Source organism: Terrapene carolina, unplaced genomic scaffold, assembly GCF_002925995.2.
Source record: "Terrapene carolina triunguis isolate 2854851 unplaced genomic scaffold, T_m_triunguis-2.0 Scaffold67, whole genome shotgun sequence".
NCBI lineage: Eukaryota > Metazoa > Chordata > Testudines > Emydidae > Terrapene > Terrapene triunguis.
In genome coordinates this window covers 42,489,437-42,505,312 of record NW_020664418.1, presented here as the reverse complement: position 1 = coordinate 42,505,312, position 15,876 = coordinate 42,489,437, and the positions used below count along the sequence as shown (strand labels likewise).

At 41.4% G+C, this 15,876-nt stretch overlaps 1 long non-coding RNA gene across 3 annotated transcripts in view; it reads left to right on the top strand.

Moving 5' to 3' along the window:
- Positions 1–14,394, top strand: part of LOC112111365 — a 29,323-nt gene extending 14,929 nt beyond the window's left edge. For 2 of the 3 annotated variants that reach the window (XR_003369641.2, XR_003369640.2), the window contains exons 3-8: positions 2,000–2,122; positions 6,340–6,422; positions 10,021–10,115; positions 11,217–11,462; positions 11,944–12,075; positions 14,129–14,394. This is a non-coding gene — a long non-coding RNA (uncharacterized LOC112111365). The remainder of the gene's footprint in view (positions 1–1,999; positions 2,123–6,339; positions 6,423–10,020; positions 10,116–11,216; positions 11,463–11,943; positions 12,076–14,128) is intronic. The other variant, XR_003369642.2, reaches the window with a different exon arrangement.
- The last annotated feature ends 1,482 nt before the right edge of the window (positions 14,395–15,876 follow it).

Genomic DNA, 15,876 nt, shown 5'->3' with positions numbered 1-15,876 from the left:
AAATGGCTTTAAAATCAACACTACATGGGAGCCTGAGAGAACAAGTTTTCCTTTGTTGTAGGGTATAGTATTATTTGCTGTAGGTTTTTGATATACATTCTAAATTAGGCCTGCAAAGGCATGCTTCATCTTTAATTCATCACTCTCAGCTGAAAGAGATTAGCAATGTCTAGCACGCACCCTTCGCATGGTGCTGACCTCATCAAGTATGGCCTGAAATTAATTAGCCTCATTCATTCCAAATGGAAAAGGATAATGGAACGGCATTTTAGAGATGACCATCACAAATTGTTTGCGGCATATTTAAAAGCCCCCTCTCTTTTAAAACTATGTAGATTAAAATTCTTTCCAGCACTTGCCATTCAGAGTTATCAACGCACCAGGAGCAGAAACGGCTCGGTCTTATTTGTGGAACTGGAAGTCACATGGTGTGTGTGTACGTGTTGTGTGGCTGTAAAAGAAAGAAGTTTGTCAGTGGCAGAACATCTGGAATTAATTTGATATTTCCAGGTGCTCTGGCATAGCTGGGCATCAAGCACATGATGTTTAAACGTTCTTTTGCTGGATCATTTAAATCAATATGAAATCAGTGTTCCTTTGTCATTCATACATGCAAAGTGCTAACGCAAATTCCAGGTTGGCTTTACAGTCCCACATCATTCATTATCTAATTAGAAATCAGAGCAGACCTGAAACAGCATTCCTTTGAAGCATCCTGGGCAGCAGCTTGGGACACTTTTATTGTGTGACCCACATCATGTTGCACTCTCCAATAATCTACGGGCTAGATTTTAAAGGTAGTTAGGTGCCTAAAGATGGAGATAGGCACCTGAGTGTTTTTGAAAACCCCACTAGGTGCTTACCCTCATATTTAGGTGCCTAAATACCTTTAAACATCTGGCCCTGTGTCCCTTTCCAGACACTCCAATAGTATTTTAAACGATTGCTGCTGACTCTGTTTAATCACGGAAATACACCGTTTCCCCTCTAAGACTAGTTCCCACACCACTAACGGGGGATGGATCAAGACAGGCCAAGGTTCTGAATATTAAATTTGCTCTCTTACCTAGCCAAATATTTTATTAGGAGACTCAGGGCTCCGAGACTGGATGTGTAAAACTGTTTTTTAGGGATAAGAGCTCGGTGCCCATGATTTTAATCAGGCCTGGTCTAAATTTTATAATTCCTGCCACTCCCAGTAGCAGTAAGGGAAGAAAAAATCCCTAAATGCAGAACTGGAAATAGCTAAATACTGATCTGATACATCAGGTTGAACTATAAGTCCATTAATTTCAGTGTTCTGGCTCTAACAGTGTCCTGGGCCCGATACACCAGAGGAAGGAGAATATCTTCATAATGCATAAGGCCAGTGCTGAACATGGGAGGAAAACACTTTGTGACATCCACTATGGCCACCTAATGCCCCAAAACAAGAGATTTAATTACCGATCCTTTAGCACATATAATACAAATATTTGTCCTGCTAATGTTCCCACTGAAGTCCTAGTGACTTCAAGATTGGGCTTATTATTGTTGGTCATAAATGAGCTTGTATGTTGGCCAGCTGTACCCAGAATGAAACCACTCAGCTCCTTGAGCTTCCAAGTTAAGGTTAGCCCAGTAAAATAAAAATAGATGTCAGAAACAGAAAAAGAAGAAATCAGACCGTAGGTTTAAAGCTAGGGGAAACACAGGCTAGATTAAATTGTTATGTTAGCCTGTGTAGTGATTTAGTGTCAGGTTTTTTTGTAGATTTTATCTCAGCTCAGAACTGTTTCCTCCTAAATTAAACAAAATGTTGAGGACATGAGAAGTGAATTAACCCAAAGGTGCACCAATCTGGATTCCCCAGTCGTCTCATCCCTAATCCACCGACTGCAACAACCTGTCATTTTGGAATATTAAATGTTCCTCATATCGTTCATCTTTCCAAAGTTCATGTCACATCCTCTGAGCTGGACACTTGGCATTTACTTTCCTTTTTGGTTTCTCTGTTAAGATCAAGAGACTTCTGATTGTGCAATGAGGTCAGCTTGAGTGGACCCAGGCACTCAAATGGAGTCCCAGAGGCTGGACAGATTTGATGATGAATTTTAGCAGACAGAATCCCTGCCCTCTGCAGGTACCTTCTCTCTCACTGTCCCCTCTCCCAACTCTCCAGGGACCAAAAAGAAAATGGTGTTTTGTTTAGTTTTTATCATTTGCGGACATTTCATTGGCATCCAGTTATGTGATGTGGCCCATGGGGGACAAGAGATCCAGTATAAAAATGATCTGGATACATGCTTTTAGGAATAAGTAAGTTTCCAAATAAACCCATTTTTTCAATCCAGCCTTTACTATATTAGTACTGTAAATTAATATACGCTACATTCAGAGATTCAGATGTTTGATTTGTCATAATTAAGTATTGTCTTATTTCTTGCATAACAGTTAAACAAAAAGGCCTACTTGTGACAAAAAACTATTCTCAAATCGGAGCGACCTACTAGTTTTTGATGCCAACCATTCAAGATACAAATTAGCCAGTGATTTTAAAAAAACTAACTCATGATGGTTATTACAATGGATGGCCCATTTTATCTCTGGTGTAATGCCACAGACGACAATGGAAGTGCACTACAGATAAATTTCACTTGTTCTTTTTAATATAGACATCTTGTAATAATCAGATTACTTTTAAATAATACAATAGGATTACCCAGCTGGATTAAAAAAAACAGTTTTGCATGTACACAAATCATTTGATTCACAAATACAGGAAAACTCAACAACTGTTTTACAGTGGATAGCAACATTAGACTACAATTGAGAACAGTAAGAAAGGAAGGAACCTCCCTCCTCCCCACCACACACATATTCTGCTGTTAGGCAGAATGTAATTACCAACACTGGAATTTGGCCACAACACTATGAGTACACCAAGCAAATTTTTGCCCATTAAAGCAACAATTTACTCACTTTCAATAACAGCATTCATGAGGCATTGCAACAGATGGCTTACATCAGTGGGTAACCTTATGTATGCCTGCTGGCTGCCCTATTCTAGGCACAATGTTGTGAGTTCAAGATGGAGGATCATCCTTAACTCTGAATGCTCTTTTGTGGGTTTAAGACAGCTCTTTAGCCTAGGCAAGGATTTAGGGGGAAATTTTGTTAATGCATACGACTAGAAAAAAATAATCTTTTTACTGTATCAGGATCAAAGAGTTATTTGTACTCTCGCTACAAGTCCTGAAAACAAAGCTTATAGGGGACATTTTTAAAAGTACAAAGATCAGTTAGGCATCCAAATCCCGATGAAAGTCAGTGAGAGTTTGGTGCCTCATGACCATGAGTTTGGAAATCTCCCTTTACGGTGATGTAGTGCTATGTCAGGCCTTTTTGGGCTTTGACTCATGGCCTGTTTGTACTTGGCACTAGAATCAGTGACGTGCTGTGGGTTCTCCTTCGTCACTTGTGGCATTACTGAGCCACTCATATCTAGCAAGCATGCACACTGACACAGAAAATATGTTGCTTAAGAGTAGCCGTTGTGTGAAGCAGTCCTTTACCACACTTAATTTTCTTTTCTTTTCTTTTCTTTTCTAACACCAACTATTACTCCTTGGGAGTAATTACCAACATTTCTGTCAGTGACAGTGCTAGAAGACCACAGCCAGTACTTAGGGTGACCAGATGTCCTGATTTTATAGGGAAAGTCCTGATTTTTGGGTCTTTTTCTTATACAGGCTCTTATTACCCTCCACCCCCGTCCTGATTTTTCACACTTGCTGTCCGGTCACCCTACCAGTACTTCTGGCTCCTCTAGCTCTTTTCTATCCTGAAACTAGGCAAACCAGTTCGAATGCTTCTAAGTCAAAGATCTGGGTTTGAAGGCTAACTTTATATACGATGCCTCTCTTGTCAATTAGAGCCCTGCTTATGAAGAGGCCTCACACACAGCCCAGGGAATTGAAATTACAGGGGCTGTTTGAATTAGGGGGATGGGGGAGAGTCGGAAATTGACTAAATTGGCAACACTGCAACTGTTGACTGATGGGGGAGTTCGGGTGTGTGTAGGGAAATCCCTGGCCCAGGCAACAGTTGTAGTGCCATAAGCCTAGTTGTACATGGGGCTTCATGTGTTACTTCATGTAGGACTCTATAAGACCTAGACCTAAATCCTTAACTAACACAGTACTAGTGAGCTCCCATGTAATAAAAATATGGGCTGAATTCTGCCCATGCCATCCCTTTGACGTCAAGGGGACAGATTCCTGGCCTACCCTAAGTTCTCCTTTGCACTGCTCCAGCACAAGCCCAGCGTCAAGCTGTGCCAATAGGGCAGTTAGGGGTTCCTTTGATGCAGGAGAATCCCTCTGCGTTACGAAGCTGGTTTATCAGTCTTTACACCACCTGTTCCCCTACCGTAGAATGGGAGTGTTCAGGTTTGGGCTGGTGATCAGAAGGGTCTGTGACAGGGACTGGCGGGTGTGGGGCCAGGACATAGAAGGCCAAAGGAACTGTCATTCCAGCTACTGCTATAACTTGTGCCAGGTGATGATTCAGCTCCCTGCTGACACAAAAGACCAGGGGTGGCAGAAATGTGCCTTAAACTACCTTTGCCTCCTCTCCTCATCTGCCCTTAGTGTGGGCCCAGTGAGGCTGAGGCAGAAGGTGGTCCATTGACTGGATATAAGTTGGGTCTTGTAAGGTACAGTATGAACTAAATAGTTCCTGCAAAAATTAGTGTGCTGTGCCGGCTACATCTAACAAATAGGTTTAATATTAGAGACGGGCAAAACATTTCAGATAAAATAAGGCTCCACCTGAACCTCCACCTGTTTCTCAAACTAAACTCAATCTGTTCCTTTCTATCCATTTACTGGATGAAGAAAGCAATGTAGTGGTGTGGCACCATAATGAATCCAGCTTCAAAACTGAAAAGTGCAATGGGCACGTACTTAATGCACTGAAAAATAAACAAATACACCTTTACCCTGATATAACATGACCCGATATAACACAAATTCTGATATAACGCGGTAAAGCAGTGCTCTGGGGGGGGGAGGGGCTGTGCACTCCAGCGGATCAAAGCAAGTTCGATATAACGCGGTAAGATTTTTTGGCTCCCGAGGACAGCGTTATATCGGGGTAGAGGTGTACCAGTAAATGGAAAGTGAGTGGCCCATATTTTACACTGAATGTTAATGGATGTGCATGTGCATGGAAGACTACTGTGGTCAGAGACTGCTGGAATAAAACTGAAATAAGTCATCGGATAAAATAAAATGTTCTCAGTGACAATCTTAGGGGAACATGCTCCTACCTAAAAATAACACTGGAATTACACACAGAAACACTCCCTGGGATCTGGCAAGCACTTCTAAGTGGGTTGTGCAGTCTGCTCCGTTCTTACAGTAACTGTGCATGTTAAGTAAACACACAGCAGTCACAGAATGTCAGCACAAACAATGGACTGATTAACAGCATAAAATTATGTGGAATAATTTAAACTTTATATATTCCACTTTATATATATTAATGGGCTTCCCCTCCGCCACAAGCTGAGTTGTACCTGGGCACGGTTTGAAAGAGAGGCTGGGAGAATGAGAATTGAAACACAGGGCTACCTGTGACTAGCTCCCTAGAGGATGCTGGCATTGCTGTGTGATAGCTATAGATGCATTAACATTTGTTGTGTTTTCTGACAATGTGATGTCACCTCATTCAAAGAGCGTTGGCAAGGGCCAGAACCTCGGCTGGTGTAAATTGATGTAGCTCCAATGGAGCTGTGCTAGTTTACACCAGTTAAGGATCTGGTCCTACTTTTGCTTCTTTTACTTTGTCAGAACACTGCACTGAAATTGGTGGAGTAAGAACGGCAGGATTGGGCCATGAATGAGTGGCTGAGTTAGAAAGCAAATGAATTCCTGCCAAAAAGTTCAGCAATGTTTCAGAAGTATGTAAAGTGTCTGCTTTGAAAAGTGTCAAGTCGCATTTGTGACCAATTATCCAAGATGAAGAGGGGCAAACTTATGTTTACACATACTAATCTGCAGACAAAGTCTGAAAATTACAATTCATGAACTTGTATCAATTTTTTCCCCAGTCCTGGCACTTATGCATGTGCACATTTCCTTATGATTAACAGGAAAACATTGTTACAAGCGTGCACACACGCACGCACGCACACACAGAGGAAAGAAGAGTAAAGGAAACTGCCATGTAGCAGCAAAATAATTAAATATTCCATGATACCAAAAAGATCATGGATCATTGTATGAGTAAAATAGCTTTATCAGCTGGGCTGAAAAATTATGCCTAATGTGTCTGGATTTGTTATTTTTTCCCCAGCTGTGAAGCCCTGGGAAATAATCCACACAAAAGAATTTCGGAAATGAAAGCTGTCTTTGCCATCTTCTGTTTAATTAACACAGGTATACCAGTTTAACCCCATTTATCAAGATATTACAGATGAAACAGTAACTAATAGATGAGAATGTTACCATTAGGGCTGCAAAGCATGGTTCAAAACTAATCATGGTGACTATTGCATTGTGGGCAAGATCAGGCTTCTTGACTTTCTGGCCAGGACTCACAGGTTTGAATGAGTTTGTGATTCAAATTTAGGTATGGTTTATTTTTCAATCGATAAAGGTTTATTGGGCCTTATCCCCCCCCTCCAAACTTAACCCTGAGAATGGCAACAGCTTTAAAAACTATCCATCTTTCTTTCTAACAGGTTCCTGATGTTAAGGGCCTGACCTTAAAAAGAGTGGTGCACAGGTCAGGCTACAAGGGAGGATATGGGAGTAAGCTACCCCTGACCTGCAACCCTACCAAAAGCAGCTATTTTAATAGCCCGTGCAGTGTTTTCCTGATCAGCACCTGAAGAGATGCCTTCTAGCTAATTCCCAACATATTAACTCTATGGGTGCTGAATGATATACTGTATGTATATTTCATTTCCAGCATGGCTGGAAATACTTGATACCATAAGAGCTAAAGTTGCCTTTTAAAGCACCCAAATAAAAGTTCACAGACGCTGCCTCTCTTCAGCTCCCACTGACTTCACTGACATTTATGGGTGCTCTGTACATATGAAAACCAGGCCACTTACATCTAGGTGTCTAAATATAGATTTAGGAGCCTAATATCAGCCAGCCAGGTTTGAAAACTTCTGATTTTAAATTCCCTATTAAGGGAAAAGGAGCAGCATGGTTTGCAGGCGTGCAAGCTTCTTTGTCCATGTGCCTCAAATCTTGACCTAATGGGACTCATCACTGTGGATGAGTGGGTGGCTAAGTCTTCATGGCTCACCCATGTCCTTAACCTCTCTCCTAAGAAAGTCAAAAATGGGTGATCACTGTGTCACTTTTTATGGTGACGTTGGCACTTGTCTATCAGTAAACAGACAGAGATGGCCTAACTCATTTCACACTGGATAGTAATGGCTTTTGGACCCTTACCAGCTGTGCTGGATTTGAACTCATGAGCTAGAAATGAAAGGCAATATATTGTGTTGCAAAGCCCGTGGGCCACCCAGTCCCCTGAACAGAGACTTCATTAAGATAAATAAGCAAACACTTCCAGTCAGTGGTAAGCAAGGAGTTAAAAAAAAAAGAGGAAACATCTGCAATTGTGAATGCTTATTTGTAGCAGCTGCCTTAAAGCAACACTGGAGCGGGCTGCAGCAATGTTGCAGTGGCTGCTCTAGAACGCTTAAAAGCCAGCCTGATTTTCTGAGAATTAAAAAACACCAGCAACATCCAGTCCATTACCTTCGGCGTTCCCTTCTCGGCACCATTCTGTTCCCGCACATCTCCTCGAGGAGGCATATCTGTAAAGCCCGCAAACCTTAAGAGTGCAGCTAACTAGTGAATTATAAGTAACTAGGTGTTCTAACAGCGTCAAAGAGACCCTGCACCTGGTGCCATCCCCATTTTCCAGGATGAAATGAGCAAGGTGCTGTTGCATTACAACACACGGCCTCGTGCCTGAAAAATAATTGCAATCAGTGCTCCAGTTCCCAAACAAGCTCAATGTTTTATAGGGAGGAGAGGCAAGACTATGTCAGATGTTCTCAAAATAGTATCTATTATTCTTCTACTTATGTCTGATGAAGCTGTGCTTGGGGCATAATTTGAGTGATGGGTGCAAGGAGAAGATGGATCTAAGTCATTTTTACCTTCCCTCAGGGCATCTCAAGGTCAGTTTAGCCTGTGGAGTAATTTAGAGCAGCCTCAGAGATGCTCTAAAGCAGTGTTTCCCAAACTGGGGCCGCCGCTTGTGTAGGGAAAGCCGCTGTTGGGCTGGGCTGGTTTGTTTACCTGCCGCGTCCACAGGTTCGGTGGATTGCGGCTCCCACTGGCTGCGGTTCGCTGTTCCAAGCCAATGGGAGCTGCTGGAAGCGGTGGAGACCGAGGGACGTGCTGGCCACAGCTTCCCGCATCTCCCATTGGCTTGGAACAGTGAACCGCGGCCAGTGGGAGCCACAATCGGTCGGACCTGCGGGCGTGGCAGGTAAACAAACCGGCCCGGCCTGCCAGGGGCTTTCCCTACACAAGCAGCGTCCCAAGTTTGGGAAACACTGCTCTAAAGTACACCAGAATCAACATCTTTCTAGGGCAGGGGACTGGACTCGTGACCTCTTGAGGTCCCTTCCAGTCCTAGAATCTATGAATAGGGGTCACTGAGCTGGGCAGGATCACTGAAGCACAATGTGCTCTGGATATGCTCCCTCAGTCCCTACCATGTACATGACACCAACATACATGGCACCTGTAGGACAAGGAGTAATTGGCTTCATCTGCAGCACGGGAGATTTAGGTTAGATATTAGGAAAAATGTTTATAAAGATAGTTGAGTATTGGAAAGGGTTAGCAAGGGAGATTATGTAATACCCATCATTGGAGGTATTTAAGAACAGGCTAGACAAACACCTGTCAGGGATGATCTAGGTATGATGATCTGCAGCAAGAAGGGATGACCTCTCTAGGTCGCTTCCAGCCCTATATTTTGATGATTCTATGACACACATTGTGAAGACAGGGCTCTGCCAGCTATACGATGCCCAAGGATTCCCCCTGTGCAAAGATAATCCCCAGATGTCCACAAACTGAGCAGCACAAGGCGCTTTTGGGGGATGAGGGAAACTGACAATTTCTTTAAGACACTGTTTTGTTCTTGTTGTCTAACCTTTAGGAAAAGAAAAAACACCACAAATTGCCAGTGTGTAGTTCTCTTATTTGTATGTTATGTGTATAATGCAATACAGTCCAGAAAGCAACTTACTACCAGTTGTTGGGGAGGAGGAGCAATCTTGCATCCTACCTTCCATTGAAAGGGAGAGAAGTAGAGATACAATGGAAATGTGTACGTTTTTGATGTGTGTGTCTATGTTGTATACACCCGTGCCTATGCCTGAGTCATTTAACAACAAAAGACTTGCAGTCAAAAATCCACTTTGAAATGCTGATATCATCCTTGTCTAGATGTTCACAATCAGGCATTGTCACAAGGGATCAAGGGATAACACAATAAAAATCCAGATAAGATATCCATACAAATGGAAGATGCTGGGTGGACAATAAACGGCATTCAAAGTTCCTTTACTTTACTGAGGAAGAAGGTGGGGGATAAGACAACAGCAACATAAATGCTTTGTGGTATATTAGAGAGGCAATGAGAAACCCATGCAATGTTTGTATTGTTATATTGAAGAGAATCCACCTCTGTTGCTTGAATGTACTGAGAACTGGAAATGGATGGGCCTAACCTGGACACATCTGATAACTTTCCTACAGTCTCACAAGCCAGCACCAATCCAAATTAATTGGAATTGGTCTGGCTTGAATGAACCTGTATTCTCAGACTCAGTCAGAAAGACTCCCCATCACTTTTTCTCTTCGCTGTTTCTGACTGAGAGACATGAGACTCTCTTTGAAGTTTGCATTTGCTCTTTGTGTGATACTTTTATAACACTATGATAGCAACAGCTGTTGAATCACAAAGACTCTTGCTTTCCATTTTCAGCCAATAAGGTGCAAGTTCTTGTTGCCCAATCCCCACCTTCAGCCAAGGAACAGGTCTGAGTAATCCATTGAAAGGAGAAAATTAAAGACTAGAAGGTAAGCAAGGAGTGAAGTAAAACAGGCATATTCACGTGGCAGGAACTGATTCATTTTTATACAAAAAGAAGATTTCAGATGGGAGTTCTCACCGTCTTGGAATTATCGCAATGGCTGACGCTTGATTCACTGCAAAGACAAGTACATAATTTATTCACTGTTTAGTATTATTATTATTTCACTCTGGGATCAAATGGGAAAAAAAGTTGGGTTCTCAAGGAGAAAGCCCCAAATTTAGACACAATTAGAGCAAGAGTAAAATTTCAGGGCAAGTGGATTCATATTCAAGTTGGATTTTCCCCAGTGCAAAAGTTTATCTTTAATCCCCAGCCCAGCCACAAAGCTTTACTTGACCATGTCTTGTTCTATTCAATAAAGCATATATTGTTACCATAGCAACAGCTGCATCATTTATACATCAAATTATTTTATCAGTTCAGCCCCTTGAGATTTAGCATTTCACTTGTAAGGGATCCTATAATACACATTAGTTATGCTACCTCTACCTTCTGATGGGTTGAGTAATTTTTTTATGCTATTCGTATTTTACAGTGCATTGAAACATCTCCTTGCATTTTATTTGAATATTTTAGGATGTTGCAAGGCAATAATACAAAGGTGTAAAAATAGCTCTTAGCATGTAATATGGACACAACTTACATGCATTACAATCTTTTCTTTGGCAGCTGTCATTCCAGTCTAGATTGTGAGACCCTCACTCACGTCAGTCTCATACCTTTGCTGGCCCATCAAAATCAAGAAGCAAGAAATGGCATAACTAACGTGTACTATAGAAATCAATGGAACTGCTTGGGAGCACAGTTCTACTCAATGTGAGTTAAGGTTGCACAATTTAGGCCTCTAGTAAGTGTTACTACTATTGCTACTTTGAACAAACTTTATTAAGTAGTTTTGACTTATTTAAATGCATTCTTTGAAATGGCAATACTACTACTAATATAATTCATTCTTTCTTTGACTATGTGATTTCTCCTATACTGGGTATCATGAAGGGTTACTCTTGCCCCAGCTAGCATTCATTCAGATACTCAGTTAAATCTTCCAATGGAGATCCTCAGATTTCACTTTGTGTGTCTGCAGGTAATACACAGAGGGCTTCCCAGATAATGACAAAGTTGTATGTAGCTAGAGATAGCAACAAAACTAGATCTATGCATCAAGACTCAAAGCCTTTCTAACTTCTGGATGGTTTGATGCATTCACTGAAGTCTGGCCAACATGACCTGAGGGTATTTGCATTGATGAGATGCTTCCAAACATTCTGCCTCCCTTTCTTCCTCTCTCTATCCTCAACAAGTCCTGGAACTACCTCTGAAGACATTTAAGGTAAGAAAGGGAGCATTAATTTTTGTTGTGGGCAATAAGTTAATCTATTTAGTTATATCTAGGATGTAGTATCTAGTATTGTAGCACCGGAGCACAAAACACAGTAATTTTGCGAAGAGATTTCTATAGGAAATCTACCTCTTCCTTAGGAAGCTTTGCCCTTGTCTCTCTCTTTTTTTTCCTTTCATTTTTGCTGTTCTCATTCCTTGTCTTTGGTTATTGCTAAAAAGCTTTTGTAAAACCTGAGTATGGAGAATGGTTTGTTTGGATTCAGTCTTATCCCTTCCAGTACTTTTGTTCCACAATTGAGGACACAGAAACCAAGAACGCCTTAGCTCTGGCTCCTGTGAGTTTTGTCTAGCCGCCTGCAGGTGCATCATCCCTGAGAAGCACAGCTGTCGCTAGAGGACACTCTCTGATGTAGCCGGGTCTCAGCCCATTTGTGTCATATGATATTTTCTCTCTGACTTTTCCTGCTCAGAAGGAAAGCTGCTGCATTCTGCATGAGTGAGTTTAGTAACTTCCATCTTCAACTCTGGCTACTGAGAACTGCTAAGGCCCAGCCTAGGAATGATGAACACACAGATCATTGTGGCCAGATCCTCATCTAAGAGTAAGTAGTGTAGTTTCCTGTCAAACTATCGGAGGAGGAAATAATTCTTGCCACTGTTGCTGCCTTGATATCCAAGATCAGTGGTGAGTCCAACGAGACCCCAAGGCTTTGTGACTGATGTTCAAGTTCAGTGAAAAACAAATGCAGGGTTTAGTTAGTAAATTCCTTCACACACTAAGATATACAGGGTTTGTACTGTCTAAAACCACATGGAACTCACCTGTCTCCAGATTTCATCACAAACCCCAAACTCAGTGTAGGTTCACTGAAATATTCACTGATGTTCATAAATCTTTCAAGTGAACCGAAGCCGAACCATCACCCACGGTAGATTCTTATGGTTTTGACATTAAGATCAGGCAAAATACACAGCAGATTTTAGAATGAGTTAGGCTCTGAGATATAGGGTACGTCTGATCTATCGAGGATCGATTTATCGTGTCTAGTGTAGACGCGATAAAATCGATCCCCGATCGCTCTGCCGTTGACTCCGGAACTCCACCGTGGCGAGAGGCAGAAGTGGAGTCGACGGGGGAGCAGCAGCGGTAGACTCGCCGCCGTCCTCACGGCCAGGTAAATCGACCTAAGATACGCCGACTTCAGCTACGCTATTTGCGTAACTGAAGTTGCGTATCTTAGGTTGACCCCCCCCCCCAGTGTAGATCTAGCCATAGAGTCCATTCTAAACATGAAAATCAGAGTAAAATGGGGAAGAGTGTGATCCTCATGCATAGAAACCAAAGATAATGTGTTTCAGAAATTTGAAGGCCAGAAGACCCCATTATGATCATCTAGTCTGAACTCTTGCATATCTTGGAACACAGAAATACAACCAGTAATTTCTGCATCAAGCACATAACTTCTGGTGGAGTTATTAGCTCATCTCTTTTAGAAAGATATTTACCCTTGAGTCATAGATCCCTGTGAACATCAAGTTTCACATTTTTCCAGGTTCAAGTAAGTGTGTTTGGAGGCTAACCTTAGAGATTTAAATGTCAATGTGGGAAATCTGTCCTTGCATATGGCCGATGTAGGTATACAACTGAGGAGAAAGCCAACAGTAGATTGAGACAGAGAAAATCTTATGGTATCCTCAGCAAAATGTCTTGCATTTGTGTCCGGGGCTTTCATGGGGATTGTTTTTACTGTTGTTCTTTTGTGCTTTTGGAGCCACTATTTGGTTTATCTGTAGCCTCAGTTAACTGGTGCAGATTCCAGTGGGAAAGACTTTAGGGGCAGATTCTTCACTGGGGATGATTAGGCTGGTGGGCACTTGTGACTACTGAGACCACTGTTGTGGCTAATTTGTGCACACAAACCTGTCCCATTGAAATGAATGTTACTTATGCTCTTAAGTCATTCAAGTGTTTATGAAAATTATACTCTAAGAAACCTAAATGTGGACTTAGGAGAGACTAACTTTAGGCTCCTATTTTTGACAATTTTGGGTTGTGTGTTTTCTGGGTCAGGGACTGTCTTATTTGTTGGTACAGTGCCTATGCCAGTAGGCCCTGATCCCTGATTGGGGTCCTTAGGCACTACTGCAATAGAAATAGTAAATAATAATGGAGCTAATTGGCAGAGCTTTGTTAACTTCAGATGCCAATTCACACCAGTTGAGATTCTGGCCCTGTGTTTTTATTCGTCATTTGGCATGATGGTCTCACTAAAACTTGTAGATGTGAAGTACAGGAATGAAATGTGACTTGGGAGATAGTGTTGCCTAGTGGACAGAGCACTGGAGTGGGATTCAGCAGATCTGAGGTCTATTCCTGGCTTCGCCACTTGTGTGTTGGCTGACCTGAGACCAGTCACTTTAATCTCTCTATGCCTCAGTTTTCACATCTGTAAAGTGGGGATAAATGATACTTACCTCTTTGGTAAAGGGTTTTGAGATCGACTAATGAAAAGTGCTATAAAAGAGGTCAATATTATTATTGCAATACTTAGAGCATGAAGAGGATGGGCTTCTGATGGAGATGATGCATTTAAACAATGGGGATATACAGGCGTGTGTGTACACAGACATGGATATCTATGCTTTTGTTTCCAGAGACTGGAGTCCAGGTTTGCTGTCGTGGAGACCAGAGAAGAAGTAACCAAAGAAAGGAAAAGAAACACTGGAGAATAAAAGTACATTTGAAATGGAAGAAATCTACATTTCAATGAAAATACTTTTAAGCCATTTCAGATGACTGAGTGAAATAATTACAAAGTTTGGAAATAGAGAACAGTAGCTTTGATATCTTTTTCTTCTGTGAAGCAATTAAAATAAGCAATTTTTCAAATACTAAGCAGAAAATTGCTAATGGTTGAACCAAAAAGCTTTCATTTCGTTCTTGGGGTCTTTTTTCTTCTAAAAAAAGACCAAAAAATATTAAGGTGGTTTTCTAGATAGATTAATGCATAAAGAAGTTGTTAGTTGGATGTCATAAAAACTACAACAGCACAGAATAGCCGAGATTAAGAGCCAGATTTAAATCATGCAACAGTCCAGTTAATATCAATGTATAATTAAGAGAAGCATAAGAAGTCTGTAATGGTGATTTGATGGAAAAAACCTCTAATAGGGTTTCTTTTGGAATTTTCCATTTCAGTCACTCTTGTAGATATTTAATGGATTTCCTACCCTGTCTTTGGCATTCGCGGGAATTATCTAAAAGTTAAAATCAAGCCCTAAAATGGAACACAGGTAGACAAATAAGCCCATCTGGAGAGCAGTCTTTATAGAATGACAATGTGAGCTCACGCTGAAAATTTAGTACAAATGTCTTAAATCTGGTGTGAAAACCCTATTTGCCATATAATCTTAAGCAATGTAATACTAACCCATTTCCTCACCTTTCTAATCCTGCTGAAATTCCTAACAATTCAGAAATACTAAACTATGGGCTATTGGCAGGGCATCCTCAACAATGAATCACATTTCCCCCCACTTTAGGCAACCAGTGGGCCCAAGCCATGCTGAAAATCTGATCTGTTCTCCTAGGCTGTGTGTGAACAGGTAGGTGTGGTGGGTAAAGATCCTTTTAAATGGTTGCTCAAGACAGAGCATTGGTGATTCTCAGAGCAGCTTTCAATGTAGTTATGCAATTCTTTGAAACAAAGTCAGTTAACTGAGTCTTTTCTAGCAACTGTTCCTAACAGAGGTAAGCTACACTGATAAAACGTGAAAAAGGGGCTTCCAAACTTGTCCGACACACATGGCAGATAGACCCCAAATGGGTGAGGAAACTTTCTTCACTCCTACATAAAAGCCATTCATCTTTAGAGCTCACTATAATTGTGTTCCAGTCCTCTCACATGGAACCCAAATGAGAAGACTGAAATACACCAATACATCAGTTACCTAAGTCTAACATATACATAGAAAAGATAGCATTTCCTTTACTAAAGTCCATTGCAATTGAAATTGCTTGAAGATGAGTAGGTGGACCAGGGGATAGATAATGGGATACAGATTTTCTCATTTCTAGGTCTCTAATCAAGTGCAGCTAGACAGTGACGCAAAAAGTAATTATCTATCTGATGAAAGGGAGAGGTAACACTGTGGGTATATGCCCTTGGATGTGAAATCTGAGAGTTGAATGGAAATATCTGTCAAGAGACCTGCAAGGCCTAGTTTGGGTACAAGAGGGAAGAAAAAGCATTTTAACATTAGGTAAATTTAGTGCCATGAAAGATCCTAGGGACAATGGGAGTGAAGTCCTCTATCTTATGATAAACTATTCAGATCTGTCCTATCTGACTGCCTCCTGCTGTCATCCTCTCATTATCCCTCCCCTTTGTTCCCTTCCCACC